The 25,835-nt window shown below is 37.2% G+C and overlaps 1 protein-coding gene and 1 long non-coding RNA gene across 6 annotated transcripts in view; one reads left to right on the top strand and one right to left on the bottom strand.

Moving 5' to 3' along the window:
- The window catches only part of cblb (Cbl proto-oncogene B, E3 ubiquitin protein ligase), a 154,887-nt gene that overhangs the window by 109,281 nt on the left and 19,771 nt on the right, over positions 1-25,835 (bottom strand). The gene's annotated exons all lie outside the window — the stretch shown is intronic.
- On the top strand, positions 15,528-20,710 carry LOC140727653 (uncharacterized). Its single transcript, XR_012098889.1, has 2 exons — positions 15,528-15,668; positions 20,016-20,710. It is a non-coding gene; the product is annotated as an uncharacterized lncRNA (long non-coding RNA).

A 25,835-nucleotide genomic window follows, 5' to 3' on the forward strand; every position in this document is an offset into this window, starting at 1 on the left:
GCAATAGGATCATATTGCAATGTTTCAGCACTCTGCCTTTAACACTTAATTTTCATTTTAACTCAATTTCTTGAACAACAAAAAACTCTGGAAACTATGCTATTAGAGAAACTCTCTAGAGAGCATTTTCTCTTAAAAGTTTCTGTAGATATTGGGTGGGGGAAGGGAAAATATTAGCAAATCTGAAAATAGGATTAAAGGAGTTCCCAATTTGGGGATTCCCTAAAAGGGCAGGAACATAATTTAAACTGTACTTTAATAGCATTTAAATTTGTGTGGGCTAGATGACACATACTGGGTTATCAAACCATTTTTTAATTTTCCAGTGAGAATCGAAAGGGTACTTCTCTTGAATAGGCCTTTGGTGAACACCCTTGTTTCCATTTAATGATTCGTTTTTCCACTTCACAACTCAATGTGCCTCAAAGCAGTTAAATTCGCATGATTTTTTTTTTGCTTGACTTCAGGCACTGTTCTTTTACATTGAATACCGGGTACATACATTTTTCTAGCTTTTGAATGTATCTGACAATTTACGTTCACAGACGATACTTCTATCCCAGCACAGCGTGGAAGGTGTCAAGAGTTCATGTAGGACTTCCTGTTAAGAGATTTATAAATGGAAACTATTCCAGGGCATGATTTGGAAATTATGTCTTTCGGTTACATACAAAGATCTATAAATGAAGTTTCTAACTTATTGATACATCTCCACAGTTGTAATGTGTTTGTTTCCAAGGCATTTCCAAGAGTAGTGGATAGTCTTAAATACCATAATACAAGGATGAGAAAAATATCAAGACAGAAAACAGTCCCTTCAGCCTAGTGAAACAGAACTGACAATCAACTATCTACTTTTTACACTAATCCCATCTGTATCCTCTTATCTCAATTTCCCCAAAATTCCACCACTCACCCATTTGCATTGGCCAATTAGCCTACCAATCCACGTGTTTTGAAAGGAGGAGGAAATCAGATCAGTTAGAGGAAATCCAACAGTCACAAGGAGAACATGTAAACTTCACACAGATGATGCCCAAGATCAGGATTGAACCTTGGTCATTTTATCATCCAGAAAACTGAAAGAGCTTGGGCTGAAAACATCATCCCATTTAAAAATACATGTTAATATGAAGAGCTGGGACCTTCAGGGTTATCAAATAAGAGCATGATGATGGAATTTGGCTGTGCAGCTTTTTTACCAAATGGCCCAATTATTCAGCATGATCTGCAGTTCATCAGATGGATTACAAATAATGTATTGCAATCTGCAAAGAACAGATACCAACTAAAGAACAAAGTGGCCTGCACTTTGGTCCAAAATAGCCTATCCTTGATTCAATCAGCATGCCAGGCTGATCACTTAAGGACAGAAGCAATGATGCCATGTTCTCCACCCACCCCAAGATACCATGATGTAGCCAAATTTCATACCAATATCAATGTTGGGCAGATGATATTGCTTTCTCATTAGGTTGCCTTTATTCCCACATAACAGGATCTTATAGGTCCATTCCTACATTCAAGAATTTTTGTAGATCAACTGCTGAATAGACAAATGCTTGCTACTCATTTTAATTGTTGTAGACAAGCCATGAATGAATCATCTGGTTCCAAAATGACAATGGTATTCAGAATATGCTTGGATTTGTAGACTAGGCTTGGGAACTCCACCTCCCCCCCTCCCCCTCCCCCCAAAAAAAACACCTTTACAATTGCCTTGCTGAGCTTAGCTGCTAGAAAGGTTTCAGCCCTTTTAACTCTGTATAATTATCCATGCATTTCTTGTTTGGCTTTCACTCTGCAGCCGAAGTATAAAAAGCTTTCTTTCCTTCCTCTTAACACTTAGAAACTTTGGAGGGGAGATATCCCATGTTGTTTACCTAGGCACAGACTTTGTGATATATTTTGGGACAACTGATATTAGATATACTTTCTACATCATTGGCTTCCATTCCTCATCTTCCAAAGTGGCTTCACCAATAAATCGCATCAAGAAACAAAAATCTGGCTGCCACGTGCACACATAATTCTCCATCCACCTATAAAAAGCATTATTCAACTGATCTTAAACATTCAGAATAGTCAGAATATGACTGCCACCACCACATTAGAAATCTATTTTTTCACATTTACACTCAAAGGAAAAGTTTATCCTCCAACTAAATATAATGTCACTGAAATGTCATCAAATGATCTTCACTCGAAATTAAGCATGTGAAGGCAACTAGACAATTTGAGAGAAATAATATTCTCAAAATTAAATCTGCATTAAATGCTTTATTAAAAAAACCTCAAAACAGGGATTTCCTGGGAATACTTAACCCCAGTTTAGCTCTGCTTCAAAAACCTCCCATCAAAATCCCAGCTAACATAGATAAATTTGAAAACAAAAAGGTAAGAATAAAGTTTAATAATGTTAGATTTCATTAGTGTACTTCTTATAATTAGCCATTGTACAAAATGCATGGTTTTACTTTCCACTAGTGGCATCAGTAATAGACAAGCATGAGACAATCGCAATGGCTTTATGAAAAAAAACAACTCTCTGGGTGCAGCACCACTGCCAAGACTGGGACCTAATGCATATTTCAAGTTGAAACAGTAAGCAGTTATGGATGATTCACTCACTCAAATTGATGTGCTTGAATTTGATGCAAGCTGTTCTTTTTTCAAATATACTACCAGTTCTTATCATCAACTTTCTCAGCCTATTCCCAGACCTATGGTTTCTCATTCCACAAGTTATTCTGAATGAATGAATGAATGAATGAATGGACTTTATTTCTTACATTCTTCACATACATGTGTAAGAATCTTTACGTTACATCTCCATCTAAATGTGTGACGTGCAATCATAGTAATTTATAATAAATAGAACAGTCAAATGTAACATAGAAGTACACTCAAATCAGCGTGAGTTCATCAGTCTGATGGCCTGGTGGAAGAAGCTGTCCCGGAGATTGTTGGTCCTGGCTTTATGCTGTGGTACCATTTCCTGGATGGTAGCAGCAGAAACAGTTTATGATTGGGGTGACTCAGGTCCCCAGTGATCCTTCAGGCCCTTTTTCACACCTGTCCTTGTAAATGTCCTAAATCATGGGAAATTCACAACTACAAATGTGCTGGGCTGTCTGCACCACTCTGCAGAATCCTGTGATTAAGGTAGGTACAGTTCCCATACCAGGCAGTGATGCAGCCAGTCAGGATGCTCTCAATTGTTCCACTGTAAAATGTTCTTAGAATTTGGGGTCCCATATCAGACTTCCTCAACTTTGAGGTGAAGGAGGCGCTGTTGTGCCTTTTTCACCACATAGCTAGTGTGTACAGACGACATGAGGTACTTGGTGATGTTGATGCCAAGGAACTTAGAGCTGTTTACCTTCTCAACCCAGCTCCATTGATGTCAATAGGGGTTAGCCCGGCTCCATTCCTCCTGTGATCCACAACCAGCTCCTTTGATCTTGCAATCTTGAGGGAAGAGGTTGTTTTCTTGACACCACTGTGTTAAAGAGATAACTTCCCTATAGTCCACCTTGTTATTGTTTGAGATTAAGGCCAATCAATGTAGCATCGTTGGCAAATTTAATTAGCAGATTAGAGCTGTTGGTGACATCATCATCTTGGGCATATAGGGAGTAAAGGAGGGGACAGTACACAGCCCTGAGGGGCTCCTGTGTTGAGAGCATCATCTTTTTGCACCCTTACTGCATCTTTGCCATAATTTGAAGATTCTTCCAGTTATTGAAATGCAATTGTTATGCCATTTTTCATCATCAATGATGGACACACAGCTCTGCACCAATTTCTAGAATTATTTGAAAGCTTTAATTTAATGCAGCTTTTCTCTTACTTCCATCACAAAGAGAATTCTGCTATTTCTCAATTAAGAGCATGCCAAAACAGAAGCAAATTGTTTCCTCTATGAAACAGAGGTGCATTTTAGTAGCTAGCACCTACATCCAGCTACACAAAATTTGTAATTTCAATATTCAATTACATTCATTAGAATTTCATTTGGTCAACATGTACTAGTAGCAGAAGGGCTGGTAATAATTGCAAAATAAAGAGCTTGACACAGAATTTAAGCAGCACTACAAATAACCACTCTATAAACCCACAAAGGCAATCAATAAACTTTCAAATGGTGAATCAATATCACAAAATCAATCTCCCCCCTCCCCCCACACACTGAACCAACAATAAGAATTCCATAATAGATTCGGCTAGAGCAGCAAGGACTATTCAAACCCATTCTCTACCCCAATTTGGAATGTTTTCTAGATTTTACTTTTAAGCAAATAAAGCAAATATCAATGTGAAAATTTTGGATTCAAATATTCTTGTGTCAGAGAAATTCCAATTATTTTGGAAACTCAAAAAAGTTTAGTTTTTTTAAAAAAGATCCAATCAAATTCAATGACAATCAAGAATTGCACAAGTCACTGACACCATGTCTATTTCACAGAATATCAAATTGAAGGACATTTTTGTGGTTCAATTTTATTTACCTGCAATTATGAAAGGATATGAAAACTCCAGAAACTGCACCAAGAAGCTTGCAATTCAAAATAATCTGTTGAAAGTACCCAGGAGGTTATTCAGCATAAGAAACATTTAACATTTCAGTGTTCAAAGGTGATTCAGCCACTTGTTTTTGAGTAATGTAGTACTCAAATTGCTTCCATGTTTTACTAAGTTCAACAATGCCTACATTTCAGAAATTCTGAAACATTTGGAGACCTAAATTATGTGAAAGGCACTACCTTTGCAATTCATTTCCTCATCATAAATCCAAAGCTCAAAAGTACATTTGTGACTTTCCAAAAAAAAAAAAATCGCATTCCACCACCAGCATCAGGTTATAGTTTGTTTTTCCAAAGAAAAAAACAGAGGTATAATACTTTCAAATTAAGACTTGGTAATAAAAGACACATCTTAAGTCACAACAGTATTGATAACTTTTGCCTCAAACATACTTTCACAAAGCTAACACACTAGCATATTTATATTTCAGAACAACTTCTGTTTACTGCAGAATGACCTTTTGATGTATGCATAGAATGATCAAAATAACACACATTTTGTCAAATGCTACATAGTCTATCACTAAATTTATTACCATACAAACAATAGTTTAGTTGAATTTTAGTTAACACAATGTAAAATGCTACGGTGAAAGCAGAAATATTTCTATGGGAATTGGGGATTATTATTGTCACATATACTGAGATACAGTGAAAAGGTCAGTTTTGCAAGCTATCCATCCAGATCTTTTCAAACTATTAGCACACTGAGGTAGTACAAGGGAAAAATAACAGAATACAGGACACAGTCTTACAGTTACAAAGAAAGTACATTGTAGGTAGAAAATAAGGTACAAGAGCCTTTATCACATAAATTGTTATGTCGAGAGTTCATCTTTAACATACAAGAGGTCATTTCAAGAGTCTTATAACAGTGGCATACAAAGTGTCCTTGATCCTGGTTGTGTGCATGTTCAAGCTTTTGTATTTTCTGCCCGATGAAAGGCAGAAAAGAGAATGTCCAGGGTGGGTGGAGTCTGATTATGCTGGCTATTTTTCCAATGACAGTAAGAACTGTAAAGTGTCCATGAAGGGGAGGCTGATTTCCGTGATGGATTGAGTGGTGTCCACAGCTCTCTGCAATTTCCTGCCAATTTTGGCTGAACAGTTGCCATACCAAGCTGTGATGCATTTATAAAAATTGCTGAGGGTCAATCGGGGCATGCTGAATTCCTTAGCTTTCTGAGGAAAATATTTCCTATTTGAATGGAAGGATACAAATTCTGATACTTAGAAGGGAAGAGCTGTAAGATTTTAAGTTTTAGCCAATTTATCTTTTTAGACTGATTTAAATATCTAATACATATTTTTTGTTCCCAATTCCAGCATACAGATTACATTAATTGTTCAAAAATGTTACACGTCCTTTCACTATTACAGCACATGGCCTCAGAGTTTTGAGTGCAATCCCAGCATCCTCTAAGCCTAGGAATATCTCTGTGTATGCCCTCTCTGTGGATTGCGTGGGTTTTCTCCAAGTCCTCTGCTTTCTTCTCACAGTCCAAACATGATTCAGGTAGGTTAATTGGTCATGATTAGATCAAGTTTAAATTGAGTTTGTTGGGGGTTGTCGGACGGTGTGACTCAAAGAGTGGGAAGGGCTGTATCTCTAAATAAATAGTTGAGGCCCCAGTACTGTTCACACAAAACCAATTACAGATTGCCAACCCAATCATATCCCACTACACTATTGGAGTCTTGTAAGTTCGACAATTCCGTATGTGGTATCTTTATCAAATGCCTTTTGCAAATCCAAACACATCTTTTATCTATTCTGTCTTTTTACATCCTCAAAGGCAGTAATAAATTTGGCAGATCACAATTTCTCGTACTGAAAGGATTTTAACTCTGCTATTAAGAAAGTATTTGCAGGACATCTACAATACCAACAAATTCCATTATTTTTAACAATGACAGATTGGGCCAACTGCACTGCAGAGATCCATTTTAGATGCAGGGAATTTTGGAAATCACAATAATTTATCCATGATTTCTGCATTCACTTATTTTTAAATTCCAAAATGTCGCCCATCACATCCAGATGATTGTCAATCCTTAGTCTTGTGAATTTGTGCATAATCTGTTCTTTAGTAACATTGGTTTTCAATTTTGTTTTTAAAGCTACTTCCTCTGTTAACTCCAAGCTTCATTAATGGAATTCTTTCAACACCTTCTACCATAGAATTATTTGTTCATAACTTACTTATTTTTAATTAATTCCCTGTCTAATTCTCCAAACGTCAATGTTTAACTAGAGTCTTCAATTTTATTTATAAGCTCTTGCTATCTGATTTTATATTTCTTGCTAATATGTATTTTTATCAATGGCAGATCCAAACTACCATGCAATTAGTTTGGCCGATAATAAATCTGGATCTCCACAAGTAGTCATAATTTCATAAAGAGCAACATGAAGCAGTTCTCTTAATAAAGATCAATTTAATTACACACACACCCACACACACACACACACTTTCTTTACAGACAAGGAATGTAACATGGCAGTATTATGTTCGAGCCACCATGAACATTAAAGGTGTGGTAGTCTGTAGCTTTCTCTCAAATGATAAGAAAGAAACTACGAAAGTGATTAAAAAGAAATTGTAATTAGCTTTGAGATGAGAGCAGTAAATATTGAACATCCAAGGGAAGGCTGGATAATGCAACTTCAATATTTCAGACTTAAAACCCAAAATTAAACTGCTATTCATCTCAGAATTCTTAACAAAAGAAAAGATTTTACAGTACAAATTTGAAAAGCTGCATTATTAAGCAGCTTTGTTCACTCAACCAGCATAACTCCTAGGAACAAGTTTGCGGGTAGGAAAAGAATTAACCCATGTCTTTTGGCCCAAAGTGACACAGAACAATCACTAACCAAACAGCCTATGAATAACTTATTATTTTCTTGATGAAACTTGGCTGCAAAGGGCATTGAATGTAGTCTAGGTAAACAAAAAAAAAAATGATATGGTCAACCATTTACTAATGAGTAATTTTCCAATAAGATTACGGTGCTGAATTCTGTATATGTGATGCTTAACATTCCTCCAGAGTACCACCACTTGAAATGAAATAATTACTCCAACACTATATACACAGCCGTTAGTAACCAAATGGCCAAATTTCAAACTGCTGCTCTATAGTTTATAGAACTAAAGTCCTCCGGCTACTGGAGAATTTCTGATAGTTTGCAAGGGCAGAATGTGGAGCCATTTTTCCCAATGCAAGGATCTTGGGAAAAAAAAGGATGAACTGTAAAGCCATTAAAGATTTCTAAGTTGATTCCCCTTGTTCCTTCTGTTCAAATCCAGATCCCTACAAATTCATTTCTAATCACTTTCAAGTTTACCTTATTTTACTTAAACAAAAGATGTATGAATAGTTTTTCCATTGCAGAATTCAGCTCATAGCTTTCAAATGTCGAGATGTGCCAAAGACAAATTTCTGGGCAAAAATAACTTTTTTAAAAATTACTTTCTCTACTTGGCAATCTATAAAATGGGCATAGTGAAGAAATGCAAGTATGACATCACTGGCACGTGTGGGCTTGGAAAGCATATCAAGTGTGCGTTAACTAAATATATGGTGTATGTTGAAAGAGCACACACATTGATTAAAAAAAAGGACCAACAATGACAATATCTGTAGATCATAAAGCACGTAAATAATCCTCCCAAGGTGTACTGCAAGGGATTGTCAGGGATGTAAAGCTTCATTCTGGTGAAACCAGAATTTTAATGAAGTTTCTCAGTAAACCACAAGTGTATCAGAATGGAACAATTATTTTTTACATTCCCCCATGAGGATGACTTTCCTCATTACCCAGCCATTACTCAACTGATGAGCAATTCATGGCCCTACAGTGGAAAGGCAATATCTGCCATTTCGAATTTCTATAAAAGCACCGTGTACTCCTTTAAAAAGATATCTGAAATGCCACAAACAGGCTGTACTAACCATATCTCATGGTTCAATTTCCTTTTACATACAAGACACTGAAGCTATTAGTTAAGCTGTTAATACCAAAAGTACTGTGGTGCTGGAAAGTTGGTGAACCCTGTAGAATTTTACTCATATTTATGCAGAAAGAGAGAAAATATGATCAGATCTTCACGCAAGTCCTAAAACTAGATAAGGGAACCCAATTAAATAAATAACACAAAAACACATTATATTTGTTCATTTAATTATTGATAAAAATGATCCAATATTACATAAATTTTGGAAAAACTATGTGGACCTTTGCTTTCAGTAACTGCTGTGACTCTCTTACACAGCAATAACTTCAACCAAATGTTTCATTAACTGTTGATCAGTCCTGTACATTGGCTTGGAGGAATTTTAGGCCATTCCTCCTTATAAAACTGCTTCAACTCTGGGATGTCGGTGGCATGAACTGCTTGCTTCAAGTCCTTCCACAACATTTCTGGACTTTGACCCGACCATTCCAAAGCACAAATTTTCTCCTCTTAAACCATTTTGTTGTTGATTTACTCTCGTCTTTCAGATCATTGTCTTGTTGCATTATCCAAATTCTATTGAGCTCAGGTGACAGGCTGAACCCTGACATTCTCCTGTAAAATGTCTGATACAATTTTGAGTTAATTGTTCCCTCAACGATTGCAAGCTGTCCAGGCCCTGAGGCAGCAAAGCAGTCCCAAACCATAATGTTCCTTCCACCATGATTCACAGCTGGGATTAAGTTTTGGTGTTGGTGTGCAGTGCCCTTTTACCTCCAAACATAACAATGTACACTTCTGCCTAAAAGTTCAACTTTTGTCTCATCTGTCCACAGAATATTGTCCCAGAAGCGTTGTGGAACATCCTGGTGGTCTTTTGCAAACTTGGTATACAACGATGTTTTACTTGGAGTGCAGTGCTTTCCTCTGTGGTGTCCTTCTCTGAACACCATTCTTGCTCAGTGTTTTTCTATGGTGGACAGGTAAGCAGAGACTTTAACAAGTTCTCTAGATTTCTGCAGATCTTTTGCTGTTACCCTCAGGTACTTTTTCACCTCCTTCAGCATTGCATGTTGTGCTCTTCATGTGATCTTTGCAGGATACCCACTCCTAGGGAGAGTAACAACAGTACAGAGTTTCCTCCATTTGTAGACAATCTTTCTTACTGTGGACTGATGAACACTCAGTTCTTTAGAAATGTTCTTGTAGCCTTTTCCAGCTTCATGCATCTCTACAATTCTAAGGTCCTCTGAAAGTTGTTTTGATCAAGGTATGGTGGATAAGAATCAGATCTTTCTTGAGAAGAACAGGCTCTGTCAGTAACCTGACTGTGGGTGTCTTTCTTTTTTAAATATAGGGCAGGGCACCTCTATAACCCACACCTCCAATCTCATCTCATTGATTGGAACATGACTTCAAATAGCTTTTGTAAAAGGCATTACCCCTGAGGCTCACACACTTTTTCCAACAAATACATGTAATATTGGATCATTTTTCTCAATAATAAATGAACAAGCATTATGTTTTTGTGTTATTTAATTGGGTTCTCTAGTTTTAAAACTTACATAAGGATCTGATCATTTTAGATCGTATTTATGCAGAAATAGAGAAAATTCTACAGGGTTCACAAACCTTCTAGCACCACTATATAAACGAAACAGGGATGCTCTGGAAATCTCAACCACATTCCACTTCCTGTAGAACTTGTTACTTCTCACTTTAAAAGGGCAACTATTCCAGAGAATTTCAACATATTTTAAGAGTGTACATTCAGCTCCTTTCTTTTCTCTTCCTTTTTAAAAAATTTATTGACCTACAGCTTCGAAAACTGCACCCAACGTTTGAGTTAAAACACGTTTAATAAATGGATATAAAATGAAACTTCTGTAACTTTGGGCTGACATCTGATTCTTCCCTCTAACTAGCAGTACCTCAGAGAACTGTGATCACCTTTCAATAATGATTAGAAAATGTGTAACTCAACATTGATTTGAGATAAGAGTATCCTGTTAATGGTGTGCCATAGGGATCCATGCTGGGTCAAAGGTACTTGTTATCCAGATTATTAACATAGATGACAGTGTTATTAACATGGTTAGGAAGTTTGTGAATGACACCAAAATTGGTGGTGTAATGGGGGCAGAGAATGACAAATAGGCAAGTGTGAAGTGCAGCAGTTTGTAAATTAAACTCGGTCAGAACTTACACAGTAAATGGTAGGGCCCTGGAAAGTGCTGTAAAACAAAAGGCCGAGGTATACAGAGACACAGTTTGATTTAAATTCCTCTAAAGTGAACTTGTAGGTAGACAGAGTTGGGCATACTTGCCTTTGTCAGTCAGAATACCGCTATACAAGATTGTGGTGCTATCACATTTACAATACTGTGTACACCAAGCTGGAAAAGGTGGAGAAAATATTCATGAGAATATTCTTGGAAATGGAGGCCTTGAGCTACAAAAGACATTGGATAGGCTGGGACCTGCTTCCTTTTGAAACATAGGAGTTTGAGAGGATGAACTCAGATTTATAAATCATGAAGGCCACAGATAGAATAATGGTCATTCTTTTTCCCAGGGTAAGGCATGCAAAAATCAACAAGCTTAGTTCTACACATTTCCTTCTCATCTTTAAAGAAACCTAAGGGACATCTCTGCCACAAAGTGGGTGGTGGGTAAATGGAACAAGTTGCCAGAGGAAGTGATAGAGGTGAGTTTACAAGGTTTTAAAGCCCACAGACAGCTGCTTGGATAGAAAAGGTTTAGAGAGATCTGGGTTTGTTTTTTGTGCTGTATAATTCTATATTAAGGAATCTATAAAGAATTACAAATGTCTGGTCTAACAGATAAGCAGATCAGCCTTTATGTATTACCTTACCCGTATTCTCTATATTTAACTTCATACAGGAGAAAGCAGCTTTGAGCAAAACTCTATTAGTAATACGGTAATTAACAGTTTAATCAAATCCTGATGGTTCACTGCAAACAGGAAAAAATATTAAAACCTCAAAATACAAATTAACTATCTATAGATCTACAGCTGCACATTTAGTTCATTGCAAATTATTACCCATGAAACATGTTTAATAAAAAGAGCTATTAAAAGCAGCACACAACTAATTAAGCCATTCTGAAGGTGCCGGGCAGTGAACAAATTTGGTTGCCAGAATCTGTCACAAGGGAAAGGGCACCTCTAAAGTTGATCAAACTTTACTTAGTAAAAATAAATCCTTCTGAACAAACTTAACTTTTAATTTACACAAGCCATTTACACTATTTTAACATGCATTCCAAATGAATATGACCTCAGTTGCAATGTTAATTTTAGCTGTAATAATGAGAGAAAGCTCAACTAGTTAGACAGCATCAATGGAGAATGAAACCAAGCTAATGTTTCTGGTTGCAAGAACTTAAAAGAACAGATTCATTCTTGGTGTCATTCAACACTCATTGAAATATCCACATTAACATATCACAATTTAACAAGATGAAAGTGAAAAAGATTGTATTGGGTGAAGAAACTGTGTGAACATTCATACTCAAAAGTAGCAAGATTTATGTTAGCAGGCACCACTCATTATTCGGTCTCAAGATTAAACCTTAATTAATACAATTAAACAAAAGTGACAAAAGAAATTAATGAAGGAAGAGTAGTGGATGTGGCCAACTAGTGATTTTAGCAAGGCATTTAACAAGGTGTGATAGTGAGCTCATACAGAAAGACAGGAGGCATAGGATCCAGGGAAACTTGGCTGCATGGATTCAGAATTGGCTTGTCCACAGAAGGCAGAGGGTGGTATTAGATGGAACACATTCTACCAGGAGGTAGGCTTCCAGTATTGTTCCACAGAGCTCTGTTTCGGGGCTTTTGTTTTTAGTGATTTTTTTTTAAATGTCTTGGCTATTGAAGTGGAAGGGTGTATTTAGTGAGTTTGCAGATGACAAAGGTTGGTGGTGTTGTGGATCGTGTAGAAGGTTGTCATAAGTTACCACGGGACATTGGTAGGATGTAGAGATGGGCCAAGAGGTGGAGGTGGAGTTCAATGCAGTAAAGTGTGAAGTGATGCACTTTGGATGGTCAAACTTAATGGCAGAACAGAGTTAATGATGAGATTCTTAGCAGTGTGGAGGAGGAAGAGAGGGACTTTGGGGTCCATATCCATAGATCCCTGAAAGTTACCAAGCAAGCTGACAAGACGGTTAAGGTGTATGGTGTGTTGGCTTTCATTTGCCAAGATGATTGTTAAAGAGCCGCAAAATAATGTTGCGACTCTATAAAACACTGGTTTAAGAGTTGTGTTCAGTTCTGGTTTCTTCATTATAGGAAGAATGTGGAAGCTTTAGAGGGGGTGCAGACAACATTTATCAGGATGCTACCTGGATCAGAGAGGATTTCTTATAACAAAATGTTGAGTGAGCTAGGTCATTTTTCTTTTCTTTGAAATGACGGAGGATGAGATGTGACTTGAAAAGAGGTATACAGATACAAGAGGCATTAATGGAGTAGACAGCCAGCCTCTTTCCCCCCGCCCCCCACCCGCATTAGGATGGAAATGGCAAGACGAGAGGGCATAATTTTAAGGTAACTGGAGGAAAGCATGGGGATATGTCGAGGTATTAATTTTCATACAGAGTGCTGGGTGCATGGAACATGCTGCCATGGGCGGTGCTAGAAGCAGATATATTAGGGAACAATGAACAAACTTTGATAGGCACATAGATGAAAGAAAAATGGAGGACTATGTGGGAGGAAAGTGTTAAACTGAATTTGGGAGTAGGTTAAAAGGTTGGTACAACATGATGGGCCAAAGGGTCTGTACTGTTCTATGTTCAGCTGAAATGATAAGGTATGATCGACAAGGTTATCACTTTATCACATTGCTTTAACAGTTGAAAATTACAATTATAGTTCTGTATTTCCATTCAGCATATAAAGTTTCTGTACTGCAGCTACTCATTTTGCACAGTAATAAGAACATGTTTAGAAAATGAAACTAGCAATTAAAATGCAGTAACTAAAGGAGAACAAGTTTTTTTGAGGAAAATCAAGTCATTCAGAGGAATCATTTCTTTGAACTCAATTATTTAGCAAATGGGTGAAAAAACTTTGAATAAAATGTTCCCCTCTTGTCAAAGAAAACAAAGGAACAGCAAATGAGCAATCTGTATCATCTATATCAACAATGCATGATCCTAAGTTGCATAACAGAAATTTTGAGTATTGCCCTCGGTTTAAAGTTGAGCCTCTGACACAAAACAATAAAGAGGTAACTAAATCTGCACTCAGATATTTTATTTAGCACTTCCTTTAGTAGATTCAGGGAATGGGGAGGTATAGACCATGTGCAAGCAGACAGGGTTAGTTTCAATTGGCCAGCACAAAGGACTATATGACCTGTACCATACTGCTTTACATTCTGTATTTGCTGTAGAATGGTCTTCTACAATTCAATTACACAAATGTTTCGGGTGGTTGTAAGATCAATTTCCACACCAGTCCATGACCTGCGAAAAGCATTTGGAATGCATTGCCAGGGAGTGGTGGAAACAGTCTCCAACAGCCTTCAAGAGATGTCTCGTTAAGAATCTGAATTGCCTAGACGTTGAAGGCTATGAGCTGGGAGCTGGAAAATGGGATTTATAATGAATGGCTTGTTCTCACGCTGTGTGAATCCAGGTTCAGGTTCTGTCATTTATGCAAATTGCAGTAAACAGCAAGTTTTTTAAAATATCGGTAGTGGAAAATGTACAGAAAAAGATGACTCTGGAGCTTCATACTCAAACAAATTATTCAACACAAAAAAATGAGTTACTGATTTCAGAAACAGGATTACTGGTTAATTTTGTACACAAGTATAACTTCACAACTTTTTACAGACTTGAGCGGTTCTTTTAAAAAATAGTCCAATCATTGACCTGACTGTAAGCTTAGGAGAGCAAATTCCGTAATTGCTCATTTCAAAAAGATGCAGAGAAAAATAGGCTTAAGATGAAGGAGGTAGGAAAAAAGTTTAAAGCAGATATACGTTGATAAGTTTTTTTTTTAAATTGTAGGTGCCTAGAACATGCAGCCAAGAGAAGTAGTAGCAGATATGATATTTCAAATATTTTACTTTTAATTTAATTTTTCAATTTCAACTTTTAGTAAATTGTTGACAGGTTTTGGAAGTTTTCTTTTAATTTGACATGCTGCACAATGTTCTGTAGATGAGCTCATAAATACCTACTTCAATATATTTTAAGTTTAGAAAATGAGTGTAAAATTTGAAAATAGTTGTGGAGAACTGAAGTTTCTAGGCACTGTATACGACAAGGGAAAAAAACAGTAAAACAGACTATAAAAGGACTCAAATGCATGCTTATCTCTAATCCAAAACTTTCGTGCTACTGAGTCTTGTATCACATACAGTTTATCAGTGTTCTTATAAACCCATGGATGAATACCTTGAGTAAATCATTTATCAGGTAATTCTATCAAATAGTTTTTGAAAGGGCATTATATACACATCTACTGCAATATCTTCAGTTTCTTCAGAGGTCAAATGAAATTACCATGTCAAGGTTTACCTGTTACAATATACAAGCCTGTCACTCATTCCCCAAAAGTTAATGCATCCTACGCAGATGGCTAGTGACAAGGTTTCCAGTTGTTTCAGAAATGTCAAACGAAGTGCCACAGTGAGATATTAAACTGAGTTCACTGCACAATCTAAACAAGCTGACTCAGTTTCTGCCCACCCAGAAACAAAAGCAGATACTCAACACTTGAAAGTGGTAAATTGGTTTAAAATGATAAAACAGTTTATTATTAGCACAGGTACAAAGGTAGAGTGAAAACAGTTGTTTAGCATACTATCCATGCAGATAATTTCATAACAATTGTACATTAAGGTAGCACAAGGAAAAGCAATAACAGAATGCAGAATAAAGTGTTAGAGTTACAAAGTGCAATGCAAGCAGACACTAAAGGTGCAAGGCCATAATAAGGCAGACTGTGAGGGCAAGAGCCCATCTTATCGTAAGACTGTTCAAATAGTCTTAAAACAGCAGGACTCTGGTGGTATGTTTTTTCCCCCAGGAATTTGTATCTTCTGCCCGATGGGAGAAAAACAGAATGTCTGGGGTGAGTAATGCATTTGACTATACTGGCAGCTTGAATATGCTTTAATTGTGCTGGTTTGCAATGAGAAATGTAGACAGAGTCCATGGAGGGAAGCTTGTTTTCTGCAATGCGCTGAACTGTGAGCAGAGCAATATCCAGATAGAAAGCATCCTTTGGTGCATTAATAAAAATTGATGAGGGTAATAGGGGACATGCCAAATTTCTTTACTCTCCTGGGGAAGCAGCAGCACTGGTGACCATTTTAGTCATTGTTTGGGCCAGTAGTAAAAACACTCACTCCTAGAACTTGAATTACTCAACCCAACTGACCTCAGCATTACTGATATAAACAGGAAGATGTGCAATACATCTACCCCCTTCCCTAAAGCCAATGACCAGCTCTTGTTTTGCTGACATTATGGAAAATATTATTGTCATGACACCCTATCACCAGACTCTCCAACTCCCTTTGGTACTCCGACTCATCATTACTTGAGAGTTGGCCTGCTACAGTGGTGTCATCTGCAAGCTTGTAGATGGAGTTAGAGCAGGATCTGGCCATGCAGCCATGAGCACTGTAGGCAGCTGAGCGTGCAGAGAGATCCCAGTAGTAAGCCTCAGGTAGGGTACCACCGTACTGCTCCAGCAGCACCCCGATTGCTTTAAACAGCAGATAAAGCTAAGGCGGCCCAGTTTCAACTGTTGTCAAAGCTACTAAGGCTTTGTAACAGTTTCTAAATAGCACTAAAAACACTGTCGAGCACTAAACAATAAGATCTGTCATCCAAAACACGCAGGCAGATCAAGATACATATTACTCAGTAAACCTATTGTGTGAATTATCCACTGCCCCCACCCCCAAGATTATCAGAACAGGATACTTATAAGCATGCCCAATAAACCAGCCACAGGAAACTACTATCATGTGGTGAATAGTTACTATGTGGAACTCAGTTACTGGAGAACCAAGAGATTTCCAAATTGTTGCTAACTAAAGCACTAAAGCTTACAGAATCATTCCAACATACAAACTATACAGTTAAAAATAGTGACTGTGCTAGGATTTAAACAAGTAGAATGTTCTAACTCCAAACGTTCCTAATACTGGCAGTCCTCAGGTTATACAAGCATTCTGTTCCAACAACTGTCAATAAACTACGTTTTCTCCAATTAAGAAAAATCTGTTCTTTGGTTACCCATATCATTTTGCTTTGTACACACTTTCTATAATTCTTTCATTTCATCAGCTATTCACTAAATACTTCCCCTTAATTAGATTAATGGAATAAGAGTTGTATTCCATTGTAAGTGAATAACACAAAATACTGCACTGCAACAAAAAAATCTTTAAAAACTTAATAGGAGAAATTGTGCAAGATCAAATTTCCATAAATCAGGAGTAACAAACAATCTACTGGAGAAACACCAGCAGGCTGAGTAACATGAGCAGGTCCAAATGCTGCCACCACCAACTACAACCCTCCCCACCCTCCTGCCCCACAACCAGCTTCCTACAATAGACTGCCTACTGTCTCACATTCCAGCATATGCTGTCTTGTTTCCCCAAGTCAGGTCTTCTGTAACCCGGGAGCCCCTGTAGAGGCTACAGAGAGGTTCTGATCAAAAACTTAACATTCATATGCTGATACAACACAGGCGTAAAAACTTAGTCATTCAACTGAAAAAATAACCAAGGTAAGAACTCTGAAATTCCCAATATGTTAAGTCACAAAACATCAGTTCCCCAACAGTGAATAATTTTCCAATAATTACACCCAAAACAAGGCAGAACTGAAGTTACCATCACAAAAGTCATACTCAAAATACTCATTGCTCATGTGCTCTTGAAAAGATTTTCTTTAGGAATGAGGAAATCTTTAAAAAGCTGTTGCAAGACAGATGGCTTAGAATCTTATGAACATAGAAAGTCACATGCAGTATCACTGTTATTGAAAATGGATAGTTGTAATTAATACAAACAAAAGAAATTAGAATTGCTTTCAGTCTGCTGCACAGATAAAAAAATTCTAGCTACTTTATTGAAAGTACCCTCAAGTTTCAGTGACTGAATACAAATCAATGGGACACAATCACCTAGTTATTTAGAATAATCTATGACAAATACATCAAAATTGATTGTAAAGGCCATACTTTCTGCAGAATATTTCCAGAAAAATATCCATGACTATATAAATCAGATCAATTACATCCAGTTGACTGGTCGGCAACATGACAGCAAAACTTCAGTGGTTGAGTTCTGCAAGCTAATTTCCTGACCTACACCAACACAATCTCACTGAATAATGAATCCGCAGTAGGTTAATTTATTTCAAACTGTATACAACTTCTCATGGTTGAACCTTTCCACTTCTGATGAAAATTTGAATCCAGAACTCTGGTGACATTTTGTCCAAAATCATTGCATCTGCTAGGAGAAAATCCTCGCAGTATCTGTGCATGAATAACAACCACACTTTCTATTTTTACATTTATCTCATAACATTATTTTAAAATACATACTTCTCATAAGGGACAATTCTGCAAATGTCAACAACAATAATCTGGCAATAGAGAAACAAATCCCATCTTGTTTTTTTCAGAATGATCATCTCAGGCATCATTCTCAAGATTAATAGAAAAAAAATACTAGTTCTGTAACTTTAAACATTAATCAGGATCAGCCCTTAATGGTCCAAGTCATTCCTGAATTTTTTTGAATACATTACCACAACCATTCTGTAGTTAGATGGGTCTCCACCAATCCATTATTAGAAGAGTCCAAAGGACTCTGATGATATTATATCATTCTAAAACTAAATTAATACATTTTACAACTGAATTGTAAATTCTTCAAAACAAAGAATTCAATCTGGCAATGAGAATATGAGGCCTTTGCTCAGAAGTAGATTTTTCAGCCTTTCAAGCCTCCTCTTCTATTCAACAACAGCATATTTATCCTGCCTTATCCCCATATCCCATTAATATCCAGGCATCAGCTGATATCTTGTTCCAGCAGAATCAATGAACCAGCATTCAAAGGTAGAGAATTCTGGAGAATCACTGCCCTGATAAAGGAAGAAATCTCTCTTCATTTCAATCCTAAATGGCCAATTCTCCTAATTTTGAGACTGTGACCCTTATTTCTAAAGTCAACATTCGAGGGAAACTATGCATCTTTTCACACCCTCAGAATTGTATGCTTCCAAATGTTATCTGTCATTATTCCAACCTTCAGAAAACAGGTCTATCTAGCCCAATCTCAAATGGTAGATCCACCAACCCAGCAAGTAATCTGGTGATCTTTGTTCTATTCTCTCAAGATTCAAGACCCTTGAAAAGACAACCCTCATCAATACAGGTCTGTAGGCCTGGCATTTGACCAGGAGTGTGCTACATCTATCTACATCACTGCCTTTGAATGCAGAGCTGAGGCTTAGAGTCCAGCCTGTCCTCTAAATTCCCTCACATCCCTATCCCTAAACCCCAATCTGACCTCTAACTTCCATTGGTCCACAAAACCATCCCCACAAACCTAAAGAACTAAAATAACAGTCTGAGCCATAATCATGATAGAGACCACAACTCGTTGCAATCCGGAAAAATAAATGGATGGAATAACAGAAGTATTTCTTTTCCAAAACAGAAAAAAGGCTAAATTAATTTTTTGATTGTAGTCATTCATATCACATCAACTTGATTGCTAACATTTACTCTTTTTTGAAAACAGCAAACTAATTTAGAACTATAAACTTAAAAATCAAAGGTTATCCAAGACTGTTACATTTGAACACAAGCAGCATCATTTGTTTAAAAAAATAAACAAAATAAACACATAATATCTTACCAATACCACTGGTGTTTATTTGGCACAATTACTGTATGTGAAACTACTGGCAGAGTATTTCACTCAAATACATCACAGCAAAGTTTAGTTATATCTTAGCTCACAAATAGATTTTTTGGCAGTCAAAACTGGAGGGCTACTTGGATCTTCCTACCCAAAATGATAGTATTTACACTTCCCAATTTCCTTTGGTATAAGATGATGATCTGAACTGTGCTGTATAGCTACAGAAGAAAAGGGAATGGAGAATGAATAGTAAACAAATCTATGGCTTAAAGAACACAACCAGGAGAACTGGCTGAAAGGTTAGTCAATGATCCTTGTAGATATTTAAAAGATAAAACTAAAGAGAAAAAAACCTAGCCCCCCATAACTTTAAGTTGTCCAAAGTACTTTACAACCAGTTCTGCATTTCTGACATACTGTCAAAGTTCAACATGGGATGGGTAAAAACCAAAGTATACATAGCAGCTTCTCAGAAATAGCATAGTGAAACTAATAGGTTAGTATGCCACTGTTGTCAGTCTTCCCTCACCAGAAGCCCTTGATGAACCAAGAGATTTCAATCTGCGGAAAGCACCCAGGAAAATACAAGAGCTCCAGGTATAACCTCCAGAAAGCCATCTCACAAGCGAAGTAGCAATTCTGGACCAAACGTGAATCACCGAAGGATATGTGACAGCTCTGGCAAGGCATGAATGTCATCACCTCCTACAAAGCAAAACTAAGCAACATAAATGACAAAAGGCTTCACTCTCAGATAAGTTCAACACCTTTTATACTCACTTTGATTGATAGAACATGGAAACATCTTCACAGACTCCCACTGGCCCAATGATGAGCTCTACAACTTATTCTCATTAGCATTTACTTATTTTTTTTATTTGCAGTCTACCTTCTTTTGTACATTGGTTGTTTATCAGTCTTTGCTTGTGTAGTTCTTCATTGATTCTACTGTATTTCTCTGTTCTACTGTGAATGCCTGCAAGAAAATGAATCTCAAGGTAGCGTATGGTGACACATACAGTACAAACTTTGATATTAAATCAGATGTTTTCAACAATTCTGATTGAGAATGAAGTTGTGTAAAATATTAGGAATAAACCATGTCATGTTCAAGACAGTGTAATTATATATTATGATAATGTCAATAGCTTAATGTTGCACCTGAAAGCTAAGCCACCTAACTCAAATAAAATGTATCCCAGCCTTTTACAAAGCTTCCAATACTTTTTGGCTCCAGACATATGGTAGTTACTGATTCAATGACTTTGTTTAAAACCGAGGAAAAGGGATGGACCTAATAATTACAGATTCATCAGTCTGACATAATCATAAACTGTGTTTATAACCTGCATAAGCAACGTCATCCCAGTCAAAAATATTTGTTGTTTTTGATGAAAACAAAATAGCCAGCCAAAGTGGAGATAACTGGTCAGTTCTCACCTCTTATATGTTGTGAACACACTGCCAAAAGTGGTAGAGAGCTTAACCATGTATATGTAATTTATATGCAGTGACCCTCTATTCTTTGCAATTTTCAAAAGGAAGTAGCCCTACTTCACTGTAACAAGTTGTGAAAACTTGTTTCCCTTTTCTTTAAACAAACTGTGAAGTAACAAATGACATCTCACAATTTATTGGCAATGTACATACAAATTAGGAGCCACAGAAAACCTTTATGCTTCTTAAGCCTCCTCCACCATTAAGATCACAGCTAATCTGCAATCTAATCTTATACAAGAATCTATACTGTAAAACTCTGCCCTAGCCTTTGAGAAAGAGAATGTTCCAAAAACTGATGATATTCAAAGACTGTGTCTTATCCATCTTAATTGCGTAACCACTTGCATTTAAACAGCAAGACCCTAGTTCTAGATTATCCCAGAAAATCTCCATTCACCCAATCTAGAGCTTACAGGATCTTGAACGTAAGATCATTTTTTTCTTTTAAATTTCAACAGATACATCTTACTTTGTCTCTCCTTCCATCAAAGGCCATTCACCCATACCAGGTATCAGTCCAGGATACCTTCTTTGAATGCTTCCAACCAATTTAGATCCTCCCTTAAATGAGAACAATACTGCATTCAATATCCCAGATATACTCTTACCATGCTCTGCATAATTGAAGCATAGCCTCTCTACTATTGCACTGAGATAATTAACATTGTTATTTTTCCCCAATTATTAACTGTATTTGCATTCTGTTAGATCCCCCGTACTACAAAGCTCTGCAAAAGCACATTATTTACATAATGTCCTTTACTAATTTTTATGCACAATTATACTCCTTTATCAACTTCTGTTTGTAAGCTCCTTGGCTCCTCTTCATAACTTAGCGTCATCATCCAAGTTGTTTATGTAAATAGCAAAATGCTGAGGTCCCGGTACTAGAAAATATCTTGTTAGCAAGGAAATAATCTATAGATACCAAAGCACTTAATTCCCTCAATAACATTTGATATGGCATTTCATTAACTCCCTCTGGAAATCTCAATGGGTGCTCTGGTTTACCTTTATTCATAGGGCATTAACTCTTCGAAGAATGCCAATTCATTGGCCAAACATTATTATCCTTTCATAAAATCATGCTGACTGTGATGATTACCTTAAATATTTTGATTTGCCTTTCTTTTATGTATTAAATAATGGCTTTTAACAATTTCATGTAAGATGTTTATGGCAAGGTAACAGGATCTTGAATATCAAGGGAGGTGATGAATTTAGTTGAGGAAAAAAAGCTTTAGAAGCTAGAATCAAATAGCGCCCTAAAAGATTATAAAGCAGCCAGAAAAGAACTCAAGAAGGGAATTAAGAAAACTAGGAAGGGTCATGGAAAGTTTAGCAAGCAGGATTAAAATTCCCAAAGCACTCTACGCAAACTTCAGCAGCAAGAGGATAACTAGGGAGAGGGTGGGACCACTCAATGATCAAGGGGTGAATATTTACTTAGATGCGAAGGATGTGGGGGAGGCCCTTAATGAGTACATTACATCAGTATTTACCAAGGAGAAGGACATGGAGGATAGAGAGATCAGAACTGAGTGCATTAATATGCCAGGGCACTTTGAGGTAAAGGAGTGGTAGTACTAGTCTCATAAAGGGCATTAAGGTGGACAAGTCACCAGTTCCTGATGGGATACATCTCATGTTATTGAGAGAGGCAAGTGAAGAGATTTGCTGGGCCTCAACCATTATTTCTGTGTTCTCTCTAGCCACAGGAGAGGTCCTAAAGGACTGGCCAGTAGCTAATGTTATTCCATTGTTCAAGAAGGGAATCAGGGAAGATCCTGGAAACTATAGATTGGTGTGTCTCATGTCAGTGGTACGGCAGTCACTGGGAAGAATTCTTAGGGATAGGACTTATAAGCCTTTATAAGCCTAATTAGGGAGAGCCAGCATGGCTTTGTGCAGGGCAAGTCATGTCTTACAAACTTGACTGAGTATTTTGATGAGGTGAGAAGGGTGATTGATGAAGGTACAGCTGTGGATGTTGCCTACATGGTTTTAGTAAGGTATTTGACTAGGTCCCTCACAGAAGGCCCTTCCAAAAGATTAAGATGCACGGGATCCATGGTAAATTGGCCATTGGCTTGCCAATAGAAGACAGAGGTTAATGGTCAAAGGGACTTATTCTCGCTAGAGGTCTTTGATTAGTGGTGTTCCAAAGAGATGTGTACTGATATGGACCTCTGCTGTTTCTGATGTATATTAATGACCTGGATGAAAATGTAGATGGGTGGGTTAGTAAGTTCACAGATGATACAAAGATTGGTGGTGTTGGGGATAAAATAGATATATGACTGGCGAAGAATATAGCAGGATATAGATCAGGTGCAGATATCGGCAGAAAAACGGCAGACAGATTTTATCTCAACCAAATGTGAAGTGTTGCACCTTGGCAAGTCAAACATGAAGACAGTACACTGTTAAGAGTCTTAACACTGTTGATGAGCAGAGGGATCTTGGTGTCCAAGTTCATAGCTCCCTGAAATTGATCACGTAGGTTGGTAGGGTGGCTCAGAAGGCATATGGCATTCTAACCTTTATTAACCAAGGCATTGATTTCAAAAGTCAGGAAGTTATGTTGCAACTTTATAAAACTAGTTAGGCCGCATCCAAAGTATTGAACACAGTTCTTGTTACCCCATTATAGGAAGGATGTCAAGGCTTTGGTGAGAGTGCAAAAGAGTTTTACCAAGATACAGCCTGGATTATAGGGCATATACAATCACAACAGGCTGGACAAACTTAAGCTGAAGAGGCAGAGGTTGAGGGGAGATCTGATAGAGGTTTATAAGATTATCAGAAGTATGGATAGAGCATCATAGAAAGACAAATAGCATCTTTTTCCCAGGATTGAAATATCTAATACTACAGCGCATGCATTTCAGGAGAGAAGGGATAATTTTAAAGGAGTGTGAGAGGCAAGTTGTTTTTATTAAAAAAATACTGAGTGGTAGGTCCTGGAATGGTGGTAGAGGCAGATAGATTAGGAATGTTTAAAAGACATTTAGATAGGTACACAAATGTGAAGAAGAAAGAGGGATGTGCACATTCTGTAGGCAGAGGGGCCTATAGATTAGTTGTTCAGTTGCTTACTAATCTATTTGGTTTGGCACATCATTGTGGACTGAAGGACCTGTTCCTGTGCTATTTTCTATGTTCTAACTGGGCTGTAGTACCCTGCTTTCTTGCTCTCTTTTTTTTGATTTTCCTAATCCAATGGAACCTTAGCAGAATCTAAAGTATTCTGGAGAAATTGAAGCAATGCATCAACCATTTCATTCATCAATTCTTTAAAAATATTTGGATGAAGTCCATCCATACTTGTGGCCTTCCAGGCCCAACGCTTTGCTCAGTGCCACTTCCTTGGTGATTATAATTTTCCCCCATCCTAGCTCTTTCCTCCCAATTCTTGATTTGCAGCTCCTTTTGGAATGGTGCCTGCAAACAAAATATGTTTAGAGGTTGCAGGTGAATTAGCTTACATAATTTTCCCATTTTCAAATTTCTATAGGATCAATACTTTTTGTTTTAAAAAAGCAAATCTCTCTTGAATTTTTCATGTTTTTATATTTATTGTATTTTTTAAATTTTTAGTCATTCTTTGCCATTTTAAAATCTATTTACTCTTCTCATTTCCCACCCTTTGATCATATGCTTTCTCTTTGGTATTATTTGAACCAAAAACATGTTTAGTGTCCTTGGCTAAGATTTTTTCTTCAATGTTAGCAAGTATCTAATCCGTATATATTGAAAGAGTTCCTTCAATATTTACCATTGCACTGTGACTGACCAATCTCTTAGCTCAAATCTGCTATATCACATTGCCTGCTAGCTCTGCTTTCATACCCTCATTTAACAATGATTACTAGCCTTGGACACTCTCCCTCAAACTAAATGTAAAATTCAATGCTGATTAAGGACACTTTCACTATGAAGTCCAAAACTTGCCATCCTCAGAAGCTGTCCCAATAATCTGCCATAAACAGTGATCTGAACTACTCTTGTCCATCTGAATTTTTTTAAACAAATTTGTATCAAAATCATGCTTATTATTACAAGGTTATGGAAGTCACCCATTATTTTAGCCTTTATATTCATTTCTACTGCAGTTACTATTTGGTACCTGGAGACCACTTCCAAGTGTGACTTGTTGCTTTTGTTTCCTATATCCACCAAAACTGCTTCTACAACTTAGTTTTCAAACTTAGGCCATCCCTATTTGGTTGATCATCAGTAATAAACAGCTACACTTCCACCTTTTTCTAGCTTCCCCATCCTTTATAGATTTCATATGCCCTTCAAAATTTAGATTCCAATCTATGTCATCCTGCAGCAAAGTCTCTGTGGTGGTTATCATTCTATACTTTATCTCCCCTTTTTCAATTCATCATTTTTGTCTTGAATGTCAGGTACACTCAGATACCTTTCATTTTGTCCTTCTATTACTTTTGTAACCCCCAGCTTTATCTACCGTCTAACATAAAAATCTGACGGTGAGTACACAGAAATGGATCAACCTTCTAGAACCACCCTCAAACATACTCTTACTCTTCCTGTCAGTTTATTTATCACTTCCTAGTTTTGGCACTCTAGTGTAGTGGTTAGCCCAAGGCTTTACAGTAAAGGCAACATGGGTTCAATTCCCACTGCTGCCTGTAAGGAGTTTGTAAGTTCTCCCTGTGACCATGTGTTTCCTCCCACAGTCCAAAGATGTACTAGTTAACTGGTCATCGTAAGTTGTCCTGCGATTAGTCTAGGGTTATATCAGGTGGTGTTGGGTGGCTTGGTTCAAAGGGCCAGCAGACCCTGGTCCATGCTGTATCTCAATAAAT

This window comes from Hemitrygon akajei, chromosome 5, assembly GCF_048418815.1.
Source record: "Hemitrygon akajei chromosome 5, sHemAka1.3, whole genome shotgun sequence".
Taxonomy (NCBI): Eukaryota; Metazoa; Chordata; class Chondrichthyes; order Myliobatiformes; family Dasyatidae; genus Hemitrygon; species Hemitrygon akajei.